This window comes from Hyla sarda, chromosome 3, assembly GCF_029499605.1.
Source record: "Hyla sarda isolate aHylSar1 chromosome 3, aHylSar1.hap1, whole genome shotgun sequence".
Classification (NCBI taxonomy): domain Eukaryota; kingdom Metazoa; phylum Chordata; class Amphibia; order Anura; family Hylidae; genus Hyla; species Hyla sarda.
Genome location: NC_079191.1, coordinates 107952161 through 107971017, shown reverse-complemented (window position 1 = coordinate 107971017; position 18857 = coordinate 107952161). Strand labels below are relative to the sequence as shown.

The 18857-nt window shown below is 40.5% G+C and overlaps 1 long non-coding RNA gene across 1 annotated transcript in view; it reads left to right on the top strand.

The window, feature by feature from the left end:
- The first annotated feature begins 614 nt into the window (after nucleotides 1-614).
- Nucleotides 615-18857, top strand: part of LOC130360609 (uncharacterized) — a 62277-nt gene continuing 44034 nt past the window's right edge. The window contains exon 1 of the long non-coding RNA XR_008890729.1: nucleotides 615-686. This is a non-coding gene — a long non-coding RNA (uncharacterized LOC130360609). The remainder of the gene's footprint in view (nucleotides 687-18857) is intronic.

The window sequence follows — 18857 nt, the reverse complement described above, 5'->3', positions numbered from 1 at the left end:
TTCTGTAACGACCACAGTGCTCTCTGCTGACACCTCTGTCAATGTCAGGAACTGTCCAGAGCAGGAGAAAATCACCATAGCAAACATATGCTGCTCTGGACAGTTCCTAAGATTGACAGAGGTGTCAGCAACGAGCACTGTTCTTTTGGGAGTCACATCATCAGATTCCTAAGGGGATTAATAGGATGTTTTTTTTATTATTCAGATGGTTTATAGAGGAGACCACTACTTCTCTGAGTTATTTCATTTTAATCCTTGTCTACTTCTATACATTTTTGTTCTTTCTGTACATATAGTTCTTTATATCTCTCCTCTTAACCGTGATTAATTCTGGGGAGTTTTGGAATCATTTTGATTCTTATTTTCTCATTGTTCCTAATTCTACTAGCTTGTTTACCTTCTTATTGGATCTACTTTTCTTCTACTCTGTTTTTATTGGGAGAGATGGGAGATCATAATTGTTGTTGGGAGGAGGCGAGGGGGCAGGGGGAAAAGGGGAGGGGAAATGATTTATTTTTCGGTTTATTTGTAATATATTATATTCTTTTATCTCATATTCCTTTAAATTCAGCAATTTTTGACTTTTTATTCTTTTGTTATAACAGGACCTCTCTCCACACATCCCATTCTCAATCAAACCAACACCCCACATCCTCCAATCTCCCATCACTCCTCCACAATTCCATGTAAGTGATCCTTTTAATTTAATTCTTAGCTAGTACATATCCTTATTATAATTTATTTTGTTATTACTTCCAATTAATTATGTTAGTGGGCATATTCCGTCACTTAATTCTTTATTATGTCCTTACACGTCTTCTATTGCGGATACCTAATTCTTGTCCAATATTTGTTTTAGATCTATTATTTCCTTTTTTATTGGTGGCTGGCTTTATAAAAAGGCCGAGAAGGTGAACCCTTCGTTCAGGCCCAATGGACTGAGAGTTTTCAGCCTATATATCCAAATGGCTTCTTCCTTTAAAACTTTTTTTTAATTTAAATTCCCTCCTCTTGGTCCGAGGCTGGGTTTGATGAAACCCCAAAATCTCAAATCCTTCACTTCTCCTCTATGCACGTCTCATATGTGCCGTGCCAAAGGGGTGTCAGCCCCTGTTCTAATTGTACTCAGATGTTTTGAAATCCTTCTTCTTAATTCTTGTGTAGTTTTACCTACGTACAATTTGGGGCACCCACATTCGGCAATATACACAACTCCTTGTGTCTGACAATTAATGAAGTCTCTGACTTCATATTTTCTCCCATCAATGGGGTTAACAAATTATTTTTTCTTTGGAAGGAACCTACAAAAATTGCATCTACCAGAAGGGTGTGATCCGGTTATCTTTGATTTTAACCACATACCCTCATGATTATCTTCTTTTGGTTTGTAGTGACTTCGCACCAACCTTTCTCTGATGTTTCTACCTCTACGATACGTCACACTCGGTGGTTCCGTAAGTACTTCTGTAAGATCTTTGTCTGCCAATAAAATTGGCCAGTACCTTCTCAATATTTGCATCATCTGTTGATTATTTTGATCGAAGGTACCAATGCATCGAACTATCTTTTTTTGTTCACGTGTTATTTTATTTCTCAATAAATCAGATCTCGGGGTGTCTCTCGCCTTCGAAAAGGCCCTGTGGAGGACCTTTTTTGGGTATCCCCTAGACAGAAAACGATGCATTAGTACCTTGCTTTCCTCCAGAAAGGCCTCCTCAGTGGAGCAGTTTTGTCTAGCCCTCAAATACTGCCCCACTGGTATTCCACTCTTGAGGGGCCTAGGGTGATGGCTTCTCCAATTTAAGAAGCTATTTGTTGAGGTGGTCTTTCTATAGACTTTTGTCATTTTTTCATTTATTATTTTTTCATTTATTTCTGATGTAAAATGCATTCCTATTTGGTTATGATTAAATTTTTGAACAAATTCGTGAAAAATGGTGATGGTGCTGTCCCAAAACAAAAGAACATCATCTATAAAACGACCCCAAAATAAAATGTGTTTTGTGTAATTACCTAGTGTCTCAGTGAATACCACCGTGTCCTCCCACCACTCTAAAAATAAATTTGCAAAATTTGGTGCAAATGCTGTGCCCATTGCTGTGCCCTTAATTTGTAAATAAAAGTGACCATCGAAGATAAGATAATTGTGTATTAATAGAAAAAACAAAAGTGTAGTGACAAACTTATTGTGAGTTGTGTGCCTTTCGTGCATAAAAAGTGCTCTACCGCTCTAATCCCCAGTTTGTGATCAATGTTCTTGTACAGTGCCTCAACATCGAGGCTCGCTATGTAAATACCTGGGGTAAATGAATTATCCTCGAGCCTTGAGACAGCATCTCTTGTATCTTTTATATATGATGGTAAAGACATGACAATATTTGATCAACGTACAGGCTTATTCCTTCTGTCAAATTATCATTACCCTATACAATCTGGTGACCCGGAATTGGGGTCTTCTGTTGTGGATTTTCGGCAACGCATAAAGCATTGCCAATGTCGGTTTCTCATTCAACATTGCCTTAAATTCATCATCTGTAATCAGACCATCACTTTTCCCTCGGGACAGAATTTCTTTCAGTTCAGTTACAAATGCACTTGTGGGATTATGATCCAATTTCTTACATGCACTTTGGTCCTTCAGTAGTCATAGCACCATATCTTTGTAGTCATTTTTGGTCATTACAACAATATTGCCCCCCTTTTCTGAGGGCTTTATAATTATTTCATCATTTTCTTCAAGTTGTTTCAGAGCCTGATTCTCTCTTTCAGTTAAAATGAAATAACTCAGCAAAGTAGTGGTCTCCTCTATAAACCATCTGAATAATAAAAAACATCCTATTAATCCCCTTAGGAATCTGATGATGTGACTCCCAAAAGATCAGTCATCCTATCTAATTAAGTTCAGGAATCCCATGAGTTCTGATTTGGAACTCAATATTCATCTAACTCAATAATGGAACTCAATAATCATCTTACTCTAGAAATAACCAGCCTGCACTGATGCTGGTGTATATAGAAATGGGAGCTACTTCTTATCAAGGTGTCTCGATCTCACAGTTCGCGCATATGAGAGTGCGCAGAGAGAGAAATAGGAGGTATTCCATTACCTGTGAGTTCCGCTCATGAATACAAACAGTTCGCGCACACGGTAGTGCACAGACGAGAAGAAACGCTACGGATACTGAGTTCTGGCGAATGGGAGAATGCGCAGGTGACGAAAATAGTAAACAAAGATACTGATTGGTCAAGATACCCATCAACCTAAAACTAATGAGATTTGGAGGGCCGAATCAGGATCTCATTGTAGGAAGCTAATGCCACTCAGAAATATGTACCAATCAGAGGGGAAGCATAACAAAAGAATGATTTGGTTGGATGGTGAGTGATGGGCATGGGATGTGACGACACAAACAGAGGTAATAAAGAGTCCGGAACACGCCGTCAACACTCAGAAGCCCCATACCACTTGACAATGCTACGAAAGTAGCGAAACATGTCAGGGGGGAGGGGCTGAGTAGGGTGTTTTTAAACATATCAGAGCAGATCCCGGAGAAAGCAGAGTGTGAGCTGCAGGCACACTCAGCAGTGAAGATTAACAAATAATCTCAGAAAGAGAGATACCAGACGCCAATAGATATAGTACAAGGGATACTGCTCTGATACATTTTAAATGTGTGGTTAATCTTTATTTAGTTTACAATAAAGTTTATGGGATTTAGTTGGTATATGGGAAATTAGGGTACTATTGAATTGCCCCAAGGGGGAATCTGTTGGAAAAGTCTATGTTCATTTAATCTCACTTTAATCATACGGCATGTCTGTCCAACATATGACATGCCGCAGGGGCATTTTAGCATGTAGATGACTTGCTTAGAATTTCAGGTATGAAACCCTTTAAGTTTAATTTTATTTCCTTGGGTTAAGTGTGTGGCATAATCTCCTTTAATAATGCTACTACAGTTTTGACAGGACATACATGGAAACGTCCCTATTTCTTGTGTTTTTAGAAATTTCTGTTTGGACTCTTTTCTCTGTAATATCTGCTCGTATCAAATGGTTTGCTTTTGATTTATTCTTTCGATAAATAAATCTTGGCTTCTGTTTAAATAAATGCCCATATTTTTCATCCGCTTTTAATATACTACAATATTTGTTCACTACACTCCAAATTAATTTCGCATGACCATCATAGGTTAACAAGTACGTGAAACCCCTTTTATTTTCATTCTTCTTATTCCTTTTCTTAATGCTTCCTTAGGGATCTGTTCTACCTCTTCCCCTACTTTTATTAGTTCCGTTCTTTTATAACCCCTTTGTACGAATTTCTCAATGATCTTTTCCTAATTTTTTCAAACTCTTCTTCTGTACTACAGATCCTCTTAGCTCTTATTAATTGTCCTTTTGGAATCATTTAAAATATTTGGGGGGCATGTCCACTCTTTTTGTGCAACAGGTTATTCCTGTCACTTTCTTTTGAAAATAAGGTGGTCTCAAACTTCCCATTTTTAACACTGACCTCCACATCTAGGTAATGTATGGAATTAGAATCATACTCACATGTGAACTCTATTAGTGGATGGCAACCGTTCAAATACTGTATGTACACCAAGAGATCATCTGTTGTACCTGTCCATAAAACAAAGCAGTCATCTACATATCTCAGCCATATTTTTTACATATTTGGATAAGTGATGTGCTGGAACAAACTTATTCTCAAATCTACTCATAAAGATATTCACTAAACTTGGTACGACAGGGGACCCCATCAAAGTCCCCTGTTGTTGCAGAAAGAAATCCTGTCCAAACCTAAAGTAATTTTTATACAATATAAGTTCCAGCAGATCCATTATAAACCTTATTTGTGTATTATCCAGAGTGTTGTCTTTAATCAGCTCCTCTTTAATTGCCAGCATACCTTCATCTGACGGATGTTAGTATACAGGCTCTTAATATCGAGTGTGCATAATAACATTGTTCCTTCTATATCAATATCTGTAACATGATCAAGGAATTCATTTGTATCTTGTAGACAATTTGGCAATCTTTTCACAATTTTCTGCAAAAATTTATCCACATGCACCCCTAGTGGATACAGGACTGAGTCGACCCCCGAGACGATCGGTCGTCCCGGTGGTCGACTCATGTCCTTGTGGATCTTAGGTAACAAGTACATTAGGGGGACACGGGGACAATTTATTAATCAGCATTTCTTTAACCTCACTAGATATTATACCTTGATGGAAAGCTTCCTCTATCACATTATCAACCTCTTTCTTAATCTCTCTAGTCGGGTCATTCTGTAACCTCTTATAGACAGTATCCTCATTAAGCTGACTAAACGCCTGAGACGTATATTGTTCTCTATCCTGCACGACTGTAGCTCCACCTTTATCCGCTTTCTTTACTATGATTGCGGTCTCAATTTTTTATTCCTGTAAAGCCTTTTTTTCCTCTTTCGATAGATTGGGTTTAGTATTATATTTCAGATTTTCCCACTCATCTGCTATTTCTTTACCCCCTTAAGGACTCAGCCCATTTGGACCTTAAGGACTAATTTTATTTTTACGTTTTCGTTTTTTCCTCCTCCCCTTCAAAAAATCATAACTCTTTTATATTTTCATCCACAGACTAGTATGAGGGCTTGTTGTCTGTTGTAATGCCATCACTCACTTTACCATAAAATGTATGGCGCAACCAAAAAAATATTATTTGTGTGGGGAAATTAAAAAGAAAACCGCAATTTTGCTAATTTTGGAAGGTTTTGTTTTCACGCCGTACAATTTATGGTAAAAATGACATGTGTTTTTTATTCTCTGGGTGAATACTATTAAAATGATACCCATGATTATACACTTTTCTATTACTGTTGCGCTTAAAAAAAATCGCAAACTTTTTAACCAAATTAGTACGTTTAAAATCCCCCTATTTTGAAGACCTATAACTTTTTCATTTTTCCGTATAAGCGGTGGTATGAGGGCTCATTTTTGCGCCGTGATCTGTAATTTTTATTAATACCGTATTTGCTTATACAAAACTTTTATTACATTTTTTATTAATTTATTTTGGAATAAAATGTTATAAAAAAAGCAGCTATTTTGGACTTTTTTTTTTTTTTACGTTCACGCCGTTCACCGTACGGGATCATTTACACTTTATTTTAATAGTTCGGATATTTACGCACGCGGCGATACCAAATATGTATATAAAATAATTTTTTTACACTTTTTGGGGGTAAAATAGGGAAAATGGGACAATTTACATTTTTATTGGGGGAGGGGGTTTTTCAAATTTTTTTTACTTTATATTTTTACTTTTTTTAACTTTTATTTGTGCACTCTTATAGTCCCCATAGGGGACTATTTATAGCAACCATTCGATTGCTAATGCTGTTCAGTTCAATGTTTAGGACACAGCACTGATCAGCATTATCGGTCATCTTCTGCTCTGGTCTGCGGGAAGGCAGATCAGAGCAGAAGACTCCCGGAAGGCAGCCAAGTGAGGGGACCTCCATCTGCCGTGCAGGATGATCGGATCGCCGCGGCAGCGCTGCGGGCGATCCGATCCGATCGTCCTGTTAAGTGACCGCGATGCTGCAGATGCCGTGATCTGTATTGATCACGGCATCTGTGGGGTTAATGGCGGACATCCGCGGGATCGCGGGTGTCCGCCATTACCGGTGGGTCCCAGCCAGGACCTGCCGCGCATGATGCCTGCATCGCTCCGATGCCCGCGGCTATGCTCAGGACGTAAATGTACATCCTGGTGCGTTAAGTACCACGTCACCAGGACGTACATTTACGTCCTGCGTCGTTAAGGGATTAATAACCACTTTTTGAAAAGTGTCCAAAGAGTTGCAAATTACATTCGCTGTCAAATGCACTCCTTTTTTTAAGTTTATTTCTCAGTACAGCAGATAAATTAATCTCCTTTTCTTTATCTTTATCACCGAAGTGATGAGCCTGCAAAACTTATAGAAATCTACCATAAAGTCAAATTTCCTTAAATCTTCAGAGGGCAGTCCTTTATTAATAACCTTTTGTTGTGCTTCGGTTAATTCTACCGATGAAATATTAACTAGTAGGTCACCGTTTTTGGGTACTGTTTTTTGTTGCAGGCTCTTGTATAAACTCCCTCTATACTCCCGGTATCTCTTTTCTCTTTTCTTTTTGGTTTTTGATGAACACCTAAAAAATCCTGTCTAGGTCCCTGTTCAGACACATCATTCAGCTCACTGTCTGTAGACCTGTAATCAAAGGCATCATGTTCACCTCTTTGTTCTCTCTGAGTACGCCAATATTTGCATTTTTAGTCCGCCCATGTATAGACTCTGTCCATTACATAATCTTTAGTGTCCCTTTCGAATTTAGATAGTTTAACCCCTTAAGGACCAAGCCCATTTTTACCTTAAGGACCAGGCCAATTTTATTTTTGCGTTTTCGTTTTTTCCTCCTCGCCTTCTAAAATCCATAACTCTTTTATATTTCCCTCTACAGACCCATATAAGGGCTTGTTTTTTGCGTGACTAATTGTACTTTGTAATGAAACCTCTAATTTTACCATAAAATTTACAGCGAACACCCAAAACATTTTTTTAGGGAGGAAATTTTAATGAAAACCAAAATTTTGCACATTTTGGAGGGTTTTGTTTTCACACTGTACACTTTACGGTAAAAATGAAATGTGTTCTTTATTCTGTGGGTCAATATGATTAAAATGATACCCATGGCTAGATACTTTTATATTTTTGTACCGCTTAAAAAAAAATCTAAAACTTTTTGTACAAAATCAGTAATCTAAAATCGCCCTATTTTGACCACCTATAACTTTTTCATTTTTCCGTATATAGGGCGGTATGAGGGCTCATTTTTTGCGCCATCATCTGTACTTTTTTTAGATACCACATTTGCATATATAAAACTTTTAAATCATTTTTTATCCAAATTTTTTGAATAAAATGTGAAAAAAAGCAGCATTTTTGGACTTTTTTTTATTTTTTACGTCTAAGCCATTCACCGTACAGGATCATTAACATTATATTTTGATAGTATTGACATTTACTCACATGGCGATACCAAATGTGTTTATTTAAAAAAAATTACCCTTTTAGGGGGTAAAATGGGAAAAACGGACAATTTTCATTTTTATTGGGGGAGGGGATTTGTCACTTTTTTTTACTTTTAATTTGTACATTTTTCAACTTTTTTTTTACACATTTTATGTCCATAGGGAACTATCTATAGCCTTCCTTTGATTACTTATACTATGCAGTGCTATGTATAGGACACAGCACTGCTCAGTATTATCGGTGATTTTCTGCTCTGGTCTGCTCGATCTCAGACCAGAGCAGAAGACCCCGGGAGACGGCCGGAGCCAGGTAAGGGGACCTCCGGCCGCCATGCTGGATGATCGGATTGCCGCGGCAGCGCTGCGGGCGGTCCAATCATCCAATCAAAGTACCGCAATGCCGCAGATGTCGTGATCTGTATTGATCACGGCATCTGAGGGGTTAATGTCGGCGATCGTGGATGTCGGCCATTACGGGCGGGTCCCCGGCTGCTGCTAGCAGCTGGAACCTGCCGTGTATGACGCGAGCACCCTTCCGATGCTCGTGGTCATACACAGGACGTAAATGTACGTCCTGGTGCGGGAAGTACCGCCAAACCAGGACGTACATTTACGCCCGTGGTCGTTAAGGGGTTAACCTGTAAAATAGATGTTTTTAATTTATCCACATTATCCTTAATTTCTTGTTGTGTTTTATCAACCACTTCTTGTTTTTCCTGTTTTTTAAATTCTTCAGTGACTATAGAAATCTCTTTTTGTACATCAATTATTGCTTGTTGTAAATGTTGAACTGTGAGATACATAAGGTCCAAAGAATGTTGATTACACAGTACAAACCATTTTTGTTGGTAATCCAGATTATCTTGGAGTAATATTGGTGTGATCGGGCTCCTAAGCCCACGCGGTATTTAATACCACTGGATTTAATACCAAAACGATTGCAAAATCGACCGATAAAACTGCAGAGACATTCGCTTTTTCCGAGAGGGATCGCAACAGTATTTTGAAAGCAGCAGATAATGCTGGTCTTAATTTAAAAGAGGCAAGTGTGAATATAAAGCTAATTTATGCAAAGAAGTTGAACCAACTGAACAAGAAAGAGACGAGTTTAACCCTACCTGCCTCGACACTAACCGAATACCTAAGTACCCTCTGTACTTAGGTATTCGGTTAGTGTCGAGGCATGTAGGGTTAAACTTGTCTCTTTCTTGTTCAGTTGGTTCAACTTCTTTGCATAATTTAGCTTTATATTCACACTTGCCTCTTTTAAATTAAGACCAGCATTATCTGCTGCTTTCAAAATACTGTTGCGATCCCTCTCGGAAAAAGCGAATGTCTCTGCAGTTTTATCGGTCGATTTTGCAATCGTTTTGGTATTAAATCCAGTCCCGATTTAACACCTTCTAAGTCCAAGGAGCCAAAATTCACAAGTCCATAAAGCAACAATTAGACTACAGGTGTGCACATATGGGTGGCTTCCCTATGTCTCATTCAAGACTCCCTCTCCTGAATAAAAATCCAATATAGAAAAAAAAAAAGACATACTCTGGGAATTGCAGCAATGTTCACTTTTATCTCACTTGTTCAAAGAGTCTTTACAACAGAGAAATGAACATATTCACCCAGTGCAAGAAACAATTCAGAGATCCTCTCAGCGCGGTGTCTTAAGAGCGGTTCATCCTGAGCTTGCTGTAGCAGGTTGATTAACTCATGGCCGCATTAAGCGCATGATTCCCTTACCTGCTATAGCTCCAGTCTGTCACTCTCCGGGTGTTTCTCCTGTCTCCGCCTCTGCTTCACTGCTCTGGCTTTAAGATTTAAAGGGCCAGTACGCTCATTAGTGTAATCCCCCTGTGGCTCATTTATAAATTCCTCCACCCTCCTCAGTTTCCTGTTGGATTTTAATTGCCTTGAGCCTGAGAGAAAGCATTCCTCTGTATTGCCTTGCCGAGTATCAGATTTCTTGCTCTGTGACTCGACCTTGCTCCTCTGCTGCCTGCCTACTGACCTCCTGCTACGTCTATGCTACTGTGCCGCCTGCCCTGACCTTCTGCTATCCAGACTACGAGTTGCCTTATCCCTCCTGTGCCTCGCATCTTCTCAGCCGCCTGTGTGGTCGAGCCGTGCCACAGGTAGCGACCTGGGTGTCGTCTGCAGCAGCAAGTCCATCTCGCTTTGCGGCGGGCTCTGGTGAAAACCAGTGGCACCTTAGACTCCGCTCCCTGGTATGGTCCGAGTCATCTGCCACACAGGTCCAGTGGATCCACATCCTCCGGAGTTCCTGTCTTCAGAAACGTGAGTGTTACACACAGGGTTAGGAGCAGAGATTTGCCGTCCCGCATGGCAGGGTCTCTGCCGCTTTGGTTGCCCATCATCAGAACTAGATGATGAGGAGGGCGTGGAAGATAAGAAGAAAGTGGCATTTTCCTTGACCTCAATGTCGCTTTCAGTGTCGAAAGGCAAGTGAGGCATATGCCTCCTACGCTGTAAACACCCTGTGGGCTATTTCCCTACTCTAATGGCGGGGGGGGGGAGGGGAGTGTATGTACAGTGGGGCAAAAAAGTATTTAGTCAGTCACCAATTGTGCAAGTTCTCCCACTTAAAAAGATGAGAGAGGCCTGTAATTTTCATCATAGGTATACTTCAACTATGAGAGACATAATGAGAAAAGAAAATACATAAAATCACATTGTCTGATTTTTAAAGAATGTATTTGCAAATTTTGGTGAAAAATAGATTCATCTCAATACTTTGTTATATACCCTTTGTTGGCATTGACAGAGGTCAAACATTTTCTGTAAGTCTTCACAAGGATTTCACACACTGTTGCTGGTATTTTGGCCCATTCTTCCATGCAAATCTCTTCTAGAGCAGTGAATTGAATCATCAAGAGCAATTAAAAGTGATGATAATTGACCATGTCCCCCCATTGAAGTGAGGTGGGGATAGGGTTGCCATTTAAAAAAAACGGGAGCTCTATTGGATCTTTAAGCTAGGCTCCCTTAAACCTGGGGGACTTAATGTTGAATTTAAAACAAACAACAAAATGCATACGAGGTGAATCATCTAAAGATAGCCCTTACCTGTTGGTTTCTTGTTACGGCTAGGATTATTGAACAAACAAGTATTATTTACCGTATATACTCGAGTATAAGCCAAGGTTTTCAGCACGATTTTTCGTGCTGAAAACACCCCCCCTCGGCTTATACTCGAGGGAACTCTCTGCCCTCAGTGGTCTTCAACCTGCGGACCTCCAGATGTTTCAAAACTACAACTCCCAGCAAACCCGGACAGCTGTCGGCTGTCCGGGCATCCTGGGAGTTGTAGTTTTGAAACATCTGGAGGTCCAGAAGTGGAAGACCACTGCCCGGGCCTTCGTCCTCATCCAGACCCCCTCCCCCCTTTAGTTTTGTACTCACCTCCGCTCGGCAGGACGTTAGGGTGAGCTGGTCCGGGCCATCTGTGCTGCAGGGACCGTCCGGTGGGGAGGGATAGTCATTCCGGGATGTCCATCTTCACCGGGGGTGCCTCTTCTCTGCGCTTCAGGCCCGGCCTCGGAATAATGACGTTGCCTTGAGGACGACGCACAGGGACGTTGCTCATGAACGTCTCTGTGCATCGTCGTCAGGGCAACGCCATTATTCTGGGACCGGGCCCGAAGCGCGGAGAAGAGGCACCCCCGGTGAAGATTGACAGCCCGGAACGACTATCCCTCCCAACTGGACGGTCCATGCAGCACAGATGGCCCGGATCAGCTCACCCTAACGTCCCGCCGAGCGGAGGTGAGTAAAAAACTAAAGGGAGGAGGGGGTCTGGATGACGACGAAGGCCCGGGCAGTGGTCTTCAACCTGCGGACCTCCAGACGTTTTAAAACTACAACTCCCAGCATGCTGGGAGTTGTAGTTTTGGAACATCTGGAGGTCCGCAGGTTGAAGACCACTGTTAAATCAGACATTGACAAGCGGTGATGATGAAGGGGGTGGTGTGGGATGATGATAGGGTAAGGATGAAGGGGGGGATGATGACAGGGTAATGATGAAGGAGGGGGGGTTATGACAGGGTAATGGTGATGAAGGGGGGATGATGACAGGGTAATGATGATGAAAGGGGGGATGATGACAGGGTAATGATGAAGGGGGGATGATGATAGGGTAACGATGAAGGGGGGATGATGACAGGGTAATGATGAAGGGGGGATGATGACAGGGTAATGATGAAGGGGGGATGATGACAGGGTAATGATGAAGGGGGGATGATGACAGGGTAATGATGAAGGGGGGATGATGACAGGGTAATGATGATGAAGGGGGGATGATGACAGGGTAATGATGATGAAGGGGTGATGATGACAGGGTAATGATGATGAAGGGGGGATGATGACAGGGTAATGATGATGAAGGGGGGATGATGACAGGATGATGATGAGGGTGTTAATGACAGGGGTCTGGATGATGTCGGGGGTCTGGATGATGACATGGGGGGATGATGTATTTCCCTCCCTAGGCTTATACTCGAGTCAATAACTTTTCCTGAGTTTTTGGGGTGAAATTAGGGGCCTTGGCTTATATTCGGGTCGGCTTATACTCGAGTATATACGGTAATAAGAAATTTAAAAAAAAAATGTTTTCATGATGTCTGATATATTTAATGTGTATGTGTTGGTGTATGTACATCAGGACATACATTTATATATGTATGTAATAATACAGAAGGAAGTTGTAGGAAAACAGCACATCCAGAAAAAAAATATTAAATGTATTATGGTGCCCGCAGGTCCATACAGATATTTTGAGATTTTCATATCTTTGTTTGATAGGCCTGGAAGAGAAGGAAAAGGGGAAGGAACACAACGCCAATCAACAGTTTTATCCGCACTATATATCCATATGTTTCTTTAAAGGTGGGGCCACAATCTGCTGCACTGGTTTCACTGCAAAGGTGGCTAGACCTAGATATAAAGTATGTTATGTGGCACCAAAAATTTTAAAATATCGATTATTTCTGCTGTATAGCTTTCATGGGTTTGCCTGTGAGTCCTGTACACTGAGTGATCCAGGGACTAGGCTTGTCACACTCAGAACCTGGCGGTTTCAAGTGTGGCTGTATACAGACAGACCGAGCACTTTAAATTACAGCAGTGTACTTTGCCCTTTCACAACATGGTGCTACTATCCTCTGTGATACACATGTGCAGACGAAATAGCTTGTGATCTCTATGGTTACTACCTGCCATAGTGTGATTTGCCGATCACACACATGTGATCCATGACGCAGTTCCGGGCCTTCCATTACAAGGCCGTGGGCTTTCACTGAGGGCTGCGCAGTGGAGATTTCCCCACGCTTACATACAGTAGATACAGTTGAATGGTGAGTGTTCCGCCCCCAAAATATTTAACCAGATGGGAATTTTAATTGCACGTGCACTTTATGACTGGGGCATATTGCTAGGGAATGCAGCAAGACCTAATATTTGCACAGAGTACTTAAATATGTATTATATAAACACTTTTATTTACACATGGTTTGTTTGATGATATGTATACACTTGCTTTACATGAATTTATGTAAATTATTTTTAATTATTATCAATTGAGTGATGTAACAATTAAGTGATGTCATTGTGGTGGCTATTTTAGAGCCAGTGTTTGTTCATTGCACTATGCCTGAAGATGGTGATGTGAGATTACCGAAACGTTGCACTTTTTTTTCTTGCTGAGGATGGAATAACGTTTTTTTTTTGCACTGAAGACACTTTGTGTGCTGTGTTTTTTTTCTATTTTTGTATCTATCTATCTCATATATATCTCATATCTATCTATCTATCTGTCTATCTTTCTACTGCATTTATCTATTTCTGTTAAATGAAACAATATTTTATTTTCTTCTATTAGACAATTTTCTCCCCTCCTTGCCCTGTTTCCTGTCTACTCATCTCCATCTTCTATTCTGTGTCCACGTCTGCTTATTCATTTATTTTACCTACCAAGAACTAAGGTATTACATTTATGTCGAGCACACTGCTGTGAAGGCCTGTTGCTTTGTAAGGACCCTAAACAATACAAAATTCTTCCCAAGTTTTTCATCTCAATGCTATGGGTATATATATCAGTTAAATCCATGATTTAAAAAAAATGGTCTTTTTTATGTCCACAGGGAGTTCTTTTAGAAATCTGATCACAATGAACATTTTTCTTACTCTTTAATACAGTTGACAGAATGCATTCTTGTGTTCCTCCGGTATAAAAAAAAAAAAAAAATACCCCGAGCACATAGTGTAGCAGAAGCTCCTAACTTTCTCCCACAGTTAATGATACATAAAAGTAGCATGTGTGAATATGTACAGTAAATTACATAATTTAAAACAGCAGGAGTAGAAGTGCTAAAAGTTCCAAATTGTAACAATTTCAATATTAGCCAAGAGTCTCTTTTGATTTGATATAATGCTAATGGTGGTTATTACAAAGATTTCTCCCAGCTTTGGACAGGACCTTCGTGTAACACAAAAGGATGAAAACATGCAAGACTGATATATTTTATTTTTTCATTGAGGAGGGGGTGAAGGAACAAATCCATAATGTTGGATTAGCTTGATAAATACAGTGACCTTTCCATCAAAATGGCCGATGTAATTTATGAAAAATAAGAACCAGAGAGACAGAGAAACATAATGCTTTTTTGGTTTCTTTAGAGCAATTATGCTAACTAGTATCCCGCTGAGAGTGGATTAGGCTTGATGGACAATCAAAGACAATACTTGCTTTATAGTTAAAGGTGTGCAGAGATATAGGCACTAGAGCTATACAGTTATTAGGCTTACCTGCAGGAGGCCGATATGACTTGGGAGGTGCAAGTTAGTATTAGAGATGCTGAAATATAGGAAATGCTTAGTCACTATTATAAGGTCTTCAATGCCATCCTATAACACATTGACTCTTAAGCAAAACCCATAATGCAAATATTCGTGTGACAGGTTCTACTTAGTGTTTGTCATTCAGTGTGTAGCAGCCATGACACCTGGCTGAGTAAAAATCCCAGTGGGAGGTTTGCACTTGGCCAACCAGCAGGATATGGGCACCTGCAGTATTTCAAAAGGCAAAACTAAAGATTAAATTGGCAGAAAGGACTGACAGAATAAGTCCTCCTATAAACTGAATTTCTGATTCTTTCAAACAAGAAAATCAAATTAGAAGGTAAAATCAATGTATTGTACGCCATTATTGATATTACAGAAATCCTGTAATTGTGTAAAGAATAAATGACAGAAAATTATCAAGTTAAACAAGCTTTTTACACATCACATCAGGGTTCATAAATTTTTACTGTTCTGACGAGATTATTAAATTACATGAAATAATGCTTTTATGCTAATACTTTTTCATTTCTAGATTTTATATTTTAAATAAAACTGTTTTCTTTTTTTAAATGTTTTAAGTTTCCACTTTTTTTTTTTGCAGCGTTTTTTTTCACTGAAAAAAAAAATACTAGAAAAAGCGCAGTAGTAATACCTGTACTAATAGACATATCACCCCAGGTGTCACTCATGACATTCAATGTGATCGTCCATAATATAGCAGAGATGCGGGGCGGATCTATACAGCGTTCGCATCTCTGCTCTGTACTCCAGCCGGCCAGTGATGTGAATAGAAATTCACATCACTCATTCACATTTTCCGCCTAGAGTGGGGATTGGCTGGATGGTTGCCAATCTCTGCTCTCAGAGGGAAATATTAATGTGAGTGGCCGGCCAGAGTACAGAGCAGATATGCGAGTGATGTATAGAGCCGCTCTGCATCTCTGCAATAGATAAGACGATCGCATCGGGTGTCAGGAGTGAAATCTGCTGTGATCTGTCCTTAACTGCAGGTACTACTACTCACAACATGGAGCACACTCTGATCCATGCTGGGAGCTGTAGTACCTGCATTAATAGACAGATCACAGCGAGTGTAACTTCTGACACCTGTTGGGTTCTGTCTATTAATGCAGGTACTACAGCTCCCAGCATGGAGTAGAGTGTGCTCCATGCTGGGAGCTGTAGTACCTGTAGCTAAGGAAAGATCACAATGGATGTCCCTCCTGACACTCGACGTGATCCTCCTGTATAATGTATAGATGCGGGCGGCCGCTCTTCTATGGTCCCCTGCACTACCGCATATATACACCTATTCATATTTCCCACAGAGAGTTGTGATTGGCTGGAACCATCTGTCCAATCCCAGCTCTCTGCGGGAAATATGAATAGGTGTAATAGGTGTATATATACGTCAGTGCAGGGGACCATAGAAGAGCGGCTAGCTGCATCTATAAATTATACAGAAGGATCGCAATGTAACCCGGGTGATCTGTCAATTAGTACAGGTACTAATACTCCCATGAAGGAACAGTGCGTTCCATGCTGGGAGTGGTAGTACTACCTAAAAAAAAAATTCAAAAAAAGTGAAAAACACACACACTACATTTTTATTATTGTCAGCTACATTTTTTGTGCTTTACCCGCACACATAAATTGATCCCTGTTTAAAAATTTATAAGAATTTTGTTATAAAAAATATAAATTTCGTTAAATTCAATTTTTTCTGTCACTACTGTATCTTTTTATAATTTTTTTTAATGGTACCCTACAAAATGTTATTAAAAAGGTATCTCTTTCACTTTTTTGGATAGCTAAAGTCCAAAAAAGAATAAAATCTGCCTGCCAAAATGCCAAAGTTAAAACCCACATGGTGTTTTTCTTAGCGTTTTTTTTTTTTACTCCCATAAACGTCTATGGGAGAAAAACGCCACGATTTCAGGGAAAAAAATGCCATAGACTCAACATGCTGCAACTTTGCAAAGCTGCCAAGCGCAGGGTTTTTTCAATGAAAAAATGCCATGGGGCAGTATTTTGGCATTTTTTGGGGAAAAATGCCAAAAAAAATTTAACAAGTGGAAACTTAGCCTTAGCCAAATATAGATAGATAGATAGACAGAAAGACAGAGACAGATAGATAGATGTCAGTAGCAGTGGGTGATAGGAGTGAAAAAAAAAAACATTTGCAGGCTAAAACTTTAACAATGTAAAAATGTTTTATAAGAAATGAGGCAAATATATATATATATATATATATATATATATATATATATTTTTTTTTTTTTTAATCAAGTGTATAATATCCCTTTTTTTTCAAGAACTTTTAGTTATAGGTAGGTAACTCTAGTAGGGATATCATCTGACCCCTATTCCACCTAGTAAGGCAGCATGGAGAGATCCCTGGACATACATGGTTACCTTCCTATCGTTTCCCCTCATGGAGGGGGGCTGTCAAACCAGTGGTTCAGTGTTACCCCTTCTAGGATCCAAACGTCTATGATGTTATACCCTTTATTGTGGTTGCATAAAAAAAGCCTTCTTAAAGGGAAACTAACAGCCTGTTTCCCCTCACAATACCCAATACAATGGGTTACAGTGTGGGTGGCAGGAATAAATATAACCCAGAATTGCAAGAATCGGTCCAGTAGTTTCAAAGTTATGCTCCTCTGTTGTTTTATTGCTAAATTGCTTCTGTTAGCAATGGAGGAGGGGAACTGGCTTGTTGAGCTTCCCTGCCTCCTCAATATGCAGCATTATGCCTGCCCCTGATATGAATATGCAATTTTCTTCACTCTCATGTCCTAGTGACATGAGAGCTTCTAGTCACATGAACGCTCTGCTATTGTAGCAGCACACAGGCACCGCTCCCTCGTTACACACAAAAGAGTGGCACCTGCACTCTTTTTCAATAGCAGAGTGCTCACTTGACCACAAGCTCTCAAGTCACTTGGATGTGAGAGGGATGAAAATTGCATATTCATATTAGGACATATCACTGCATAATGAGGCGGCAGGGAAGCATGGCAAGCCAGCTCTCTGCCTTCATTGCATCCAGAAGTGATATAGGCTGCGACAAGGAAGCCTGAGACATGCGCCCTGAATGGCACATGTGTTCAATCTGGTTGTCAAGCAGTTCCTGAAGTGTTCCCCCCGTCTGCAAGACATCCTAACAATGGGAAGGAAACTTTGCATTCACTTCAGCCACTCGAACACTGCAAAGCACACCCTCCTTGAGTTGCAGCGTCAGAACGGCCTCCCCCAACATAGTTTGATTTGCGATATTGCCACACATTGGAATTCCACCCTCCATATGTTTGACCGAGAAAAGTCATCACCAATTTCTTGATGATCCAAGTGGATAGGGGGACTTCAGTGTAACTTCAATGTCAACCTGTGGCAGCTCATAGGTGACACCTGCCGTTTGCTCAGGCCCTTTGAGGAAGCCACGTTATTAGTCAGTTGCCAGGATTATGGGATGAACAACATCATTCCACTGCTTCATCTACTACAACACGTCTTGGAAACGATGGCTGGTCATGGCACCGACGTGACACCTACATCTCACGGCCACATGAGCCCTGTGGGGGCTGAACTGGAGGAAGAGGGGGAGGGGAAAAGTGGAGCACAGTTTAGGTTTCACGTGATGGGTGGTTTTTCTAGTCATCTGACAGGAGAGGAGTAGCAGGAGCAGCTAGAGGAGCTAGAGGGTTAAGAGGAAGGCGAGACAGAGAGCCCAGACACACCGTGGCAGTATGCAGTGGAGATGGAAGCAGGGAGTCCCTCCAAGTCACTTGCACAAATGGCACAATGCACGCTAAATTGTCACTACTTGGCAGCGGGATGACTTCTGGCTCTCCACCTTATTAAACCTTTGCTACTGGCACAAAATGGGGGCCTTTTTTACACCCACTGAGAGGGAGGACAAACTGACCTACTACGAA